Source organism: Dendrobates tinctorius, unplaced genomic scaffold, assembly GCF_039654945.1.
Source record: "Dendrobates tinctorius isolate UK_male_01 unplaced genomic scaffold, ASM3965494v1 ptg000035l, whole genome shotgun sequence".
Classification (NCBI taxonomy): Eukaryota; Metazoa; Chordata; class Amphibia; order Anura; family Dendrobatidae; genus Dendrobates; species Dendrobates tinctorius.
The window spans coordinates 34690343-34695518 of NW_027361703.1; the positions used below are offsets into that span (position 1 = coordinate 34690343).

Genomic DNA, 5176 nt, shown 5'->3' on the forward strand with positions numbered 1-5176 from the left:
CATTCATTTTACAACATACTGTCCAGTTTATTATTATATAGAAGCATAGGTGCATCTGTGAATGGGAGTAATGTAACATTAATAGTGATGAGCGAGCATACGAAGATAAGGTGTTATCTGAGCAGGCTCGTATGCATGGCCATCCAGTCTGGTTCAGGGGCGTGCTGAGCTGTCAGTGTGTTTATTGACAGCTCGTCTAGCTAATCTGTGACTGGGAGGCGTCGGGTGTCTCAGGTGTTCACTATCCCGGGTAATGGCCATGCCTACTTAACTGAGCAGCTTCTCCCAGATCACTGCCAGATGTCCATGCATCTTGTGAGGGTTGTGGTTTATATGTGTGATCTGTTGCCTGACCTTGGACTTTGTTCTGACCATCTGCCTATTTATCTTCTTCAGCTCTGATCCGTTATCCTCCCAGTACTCTGACCTCGGAATGTTATCTGGCTACGCTTTTGTCTCTTCCTTCTGTTCATGATGAACCCTCCTGGCTTCTGAAATTGGACTTCTTGACCACTCTGACTCGAAGCTTGGCTGTGAGAAGTGACTAGTGTCACACCAGCCGCACCTTTGAGGTGGAGATCGGGTGAGTAGGTGTCTTGCCCATATCTGACCTATTCACCTACAAAGCTGTCCCCTATCATAGCTGATTTAACTCCTTTTGCACATAGCATGCTGGAGAGAAACTTATGGGTTTCTAGCTCATGGAAGAAAACACTCTTCATGATGCATATGTCCCCTTGCAAACAATGCCAATGACTGTCACAATACTTTCACCCTGTTGGCATTTCCTGATGGTAATGGTGTCATCTGAATGTCCTGCCACCTTGTTGTAGTTTGTCTATCAGTGACAGACCACCTAGAGTTTCTTGTTTCTGCTCTTTACCCTGCACTTATCTTCTGTTTCTTTTGAGGCTGTGTGCACACGATGCGTTTTTTTTTTAAGCGTTTCCGCAGCATTTGAGCCGGCTCAGACGCTGCAGAAACGCTTAAAAGATGCATCAAATTAATTAGCATGCGTTTTTGGCTTTCTGTGCCAATGCATGCGTCTTTAACCGCTCAGGAATCGCTTAGCGGCTAAAAACGCAGCATGCTCATTAATTTCCGCATTGCTGAGCGTTTTTAGCCATCCCCAATGATCCCAGAAATCGCGTGTCAAAACCGCGTAAAAAATCGCGCAAAAGACGCGCGATTTCTGGAAAGGGGATCCTTTTCTTGAGCGTTTAAAAACGCTAGCGTGTGCACATAGCCTGAGGATGTAAGCTGCATATCTTCTAACAGTGTGTATTTAATCCTTTATTTTGTATTTCCTGGTTTGTCTCTTCTGTAGATAATTTGCGGTGTGAAGAGAATGGCGTTATGGGTCTTGTATAGACATGATGGTGCCATGCGTCCAGCCAATCACAGTAATGCCACAACCAAGATGGCTACGGCATTGTAGTGACTGTCAGGCAATCCCTGCGTGTTCACTGGCTGTCTAGAAAGCATCAAACATGCGGGGTGAGGACTCGAGCTCCTGCGAGAGCATTAAAAAAAACAATCGGAGTAATGAGCATCTCGAGTGAGTCACTTGAATATAGTAATTTATCTAAATCCGTATTTAGATTATTTTCTTAACTTTACAGCAAAAAAGAAGTTAAAAGGGTTGATATTTTTCAAAAGGATCAGAGGATTAAAAAGAAAAAAAATAATCACCTTTAACGATCCCTTGTGGATACAGCTTTGACCAATGAAATTACATGGCACACTTTCCCCCCCCCCACACACACAAAACCATCAGGTAAGAATTGACAGTAAAGCACCTAATTTCTTTGAAGTTTACACTTAGTTTTCCACTCACTATGGGACTGTCCAAGACAGCCAAGCCCAAGTATAGTGTTTGGCTTTTTTCTGCAGTCCTATAAAGAATGAAGTGGCTGAGCTCCTGCATAGCCGCTGCTCCACTGCAAAGTCCCCTACTTGGTTCTTGAGGGGTCATAGGAGTTGACCTCCACCGGTGATAGTCTATGGGGCTGTTCACATGCCTGATTTGTTTTTTGTTTTTTTTTTTTTCCCCCACACAGAATATGTAGACATGATATTGATCTGAGTGTCTGTAATGCTAAGGCTGTGTGCACACGATGCGGATCCGCAGCGGATTTTACCGCGCAGAAATGTTGAATATCTGCATTGTGATGTACAGTACCATTAAAAGCAATTAAAAAAAAAAAACGCTGTGCAGACGCTGCGGATTTTTCCGCACGGTTTTCCTGCAGTACAAAATCTGCAGCATGTTACTTCTTTTGTGCGGTTTTCCATCTCCCCTGTCACCAAATCCGCAGGGGGAAATCCGCAGTGGAAAACCAGAAGAAAAATGCAGGTCACTTGACCTGCGGATTTCTTCCATTCTGCGCGGAAAAATCCACAGGGCTAAAAAGTCCATCTGCACTCAGCCTTATGGAGTCTATGGACAGAAGTTGGATGCAATCAGTGCTTTCAGTTTCTTTTACAGGCTGTTGGATAAGCGAAGCTGCTGAAAAACCCAAATACTCATGAAACGTGGTCTGCTTTTCTCGTATGTGAAAAACTGGTTACTGAGGTCTTGCTTCCATAATTAAAGAGGTTGTCCACTGCTTTTACATTGATGACCGATGCTTAGGCTTGGCACTGCACATCCGCCTCCTTTTTTCAAATCAGGTGGAGGTGTACCCTGCGGCAGGGGTGCCAGGTGTGGGACCCCAGCCGATCAGACATTGATGACTTATCCTTGAATAGTTCATCAATGTAAAAGTAGTGGAAAATCTCTTTATCAGGTGTGAGCCATATTGCATTAAGGTACGCAGTTTTCTATCAAACTGCTGCAGGAAGCGCCCCTTCAAGGGGGTTTTGGAAGTGTTGCCTTATGTGGTTTTGAATGCCCTTCTGCAGATTTTTTTTTTTTTTTTTTTTTTTTTTTTCTTACAGACTTCTACTCAGACTGATCCACCAGGAGACTATTCAAAAAAGTGACATGCACTTTTTCTCCAATCAGGCATTCTTGAAAGGCTAAAGTGTTAAAGAGATGCTGAAAGGCCTGAATGAACATAAGAACAGCAATTTGTCATCAATATTTAATCGTTAAACTCTCTTGACTTTTCTGCACGCACTTCTGGTGTTTTGAGGAGTTGAAGCAGCTGAAAAGCTCCATACAGCGCAGAAGGAAAGCGGTCTGGGCTACTGCAGTAAATCTGATGGAGCCACTAAAGTGCGCCATTGGCAAATGCGATGGTTGGCAAATAGTGTGTGGGTTTCTTATGATGGCTTTTAACCTAACTCTTAGAAATTTTGCAATTGTTCTCTAACGGGAATGGCGTTGGGTCATTGTTTCTTACTCTGAAGGAGGTTGTACTGGGTTCAGCGCTGGCTCGTTCCTGATGTTTTGGCTGCAGCTGTAATGTCTGCTTACTAGCAAGTGCCACCGCTATAGTCAGTCAATAAGCACAGTGCATGAGCTGCTGAACTTGTGTGATGTGGCTTTAGTGTGACTTGAGATCCAGTGGATTTGGAGAGAGAATTTTAAAAGGAGTGACTTGTATCAACTTATTGTTTATATTTTGCTTTTATTCCCGTTTTGCGCTATATCCATTAGGTAAATGTGTCCCATTATTGATTATGCAATTCAGTGTACGTCTTGTTGCATGTATGCAGTTCTTGACCAACTGGTTAAAAAAACACATATTGCTGGGCAGAATGTGTGCACGTTGTATATTTGGAAGCCCCGTCTCTGGATCTAAATGAGCAGCTTGGAGCGCTGAGATCCGTTGAAAGAAGTTTGCTGCCTACTGAGCAGGTACTTGCTGGGATGGATGTGAGGGAGGATGGTAGCATGGAGCTGCTGGACAGTGAGGCAGCTAGCTGGGAGACCGTTAGAAGGTGGGGTAAAGGCAAGAGTGTCAGGGAGGCTAGACCTGATCTGGCACACCCCAGCAAGTGTGCAAAGTTGGTTGAGGTGGGGGGTTTAAAGTACAGTTGTAGCACTACTACAGCAAAACATATCCCCTGAAAACCAGGGGAGTGTCTGCTCCAGTAAGGGAAGAAATCTGAGTGCAGGGTAGGCCAGAGAAGTGCTGGTAGTAGGGAATTCAATTGTTAGGGAGTAGATGAAGCAATATGTTTCAAAGAGTGGGATCATTGACTGGTCTACTGTAGAGATGAGCGAGTATTTCAATATTCGGTCGGATTACGATCGCCTTTTTTGCCAAACTTAGCCGAATGTTGTTAGAGTCAATGGGAGTACAGATGAGCGAATGTGTTTGGAAACTATCATCAAACAAAGTCGGGACAAATATGGCACATTCAGATTCGGTGTTCGTTTTCCAAACATATTCGCTCATCTCTAGTGAATTTTCTTCCTGATGCTCAAGGTAAAACCCATTGCTGATGGGGTTGACTGGTTACTGGGAATGGATGGGGAGCACCCAGAGGTCATAGTACACATCAACACCATTGTGAAAACTGGAGGTAGATGGCAGGCCCTGAAAACTGAATTCAGAGAATAAGACCAAAAACATAAGATAAGAACCTCAATGGCAGTATTCTCTGTAATATTACTTAAACCACCTGTCTGTTCTCTAGTCTTCTGTTTTTATGTCCCATTGTAACTTCCATGTCATAAATGTATCTATTTTTCTATATGTAATAAAAAATGTTTATTCTTATTAAAGCTGATTATTTTCTGCTTTGTTGCTATTGGTATTTGTTTGGAGCATCTAGTCTGTTATACAGGCCTCATCCACCCAAAAACATCTTTTGTTACTAATGTCACACAGTAGGGGAGATCTCATCTTGAAGCTGTTCGGAGAAAATGCTCTTTGTCAAACAGGCTTCATCCACACTCAAACAATTCATTCTTCTGTGACTAAGATGAGTCAGCACTCCATATTTCATATTGTCATTTAGTGCAGCTAAAATTCAGCTGTGTGCTTAGTTAAAAAAAAAAAATCTAAATTTTGCCATGACAGCACCCACTGGAGAGAGCGATCCACCCATAGGAACAGGAAACCTACAAAAATAAAACGGGCAGTCTGCCTCTCCTCTGTTGGTTTCCTGTTCCTATGGGAGCCACAGGAAGAATTCCAACAACAGAAGAAATATGCCGCCTGCACAGTATACATGTGAACGGCAGGGGAAGTGCTGTATTGCAGCTTCCCCTTCATCTGAT

The 5176-nt window shown here is 43.3% G+C and overlaps 1 long non-coding RNA gene across 1 annotated transcript; it reads left to right on the forward strand.

Annotated features, from left to right (window-relative positions):
• The first annotated feature begins 313 nt into the window (after nucleotides 1-313).
• On the forward strand, nucleotides 314-4678 carry LOC141087831 (uncharacterized). The gene is made up of 3 exons (XR_012231736.1): nucleotides 314-583; nucleotides 1328-1558; nucleotides 2941-4678. It is a non-coding gene; the product is annotated as an uncharacterized lncRNA (long non-coding RNA).
• Nucleotides 4679-5176: the final 498 nt, after the last annotated feature.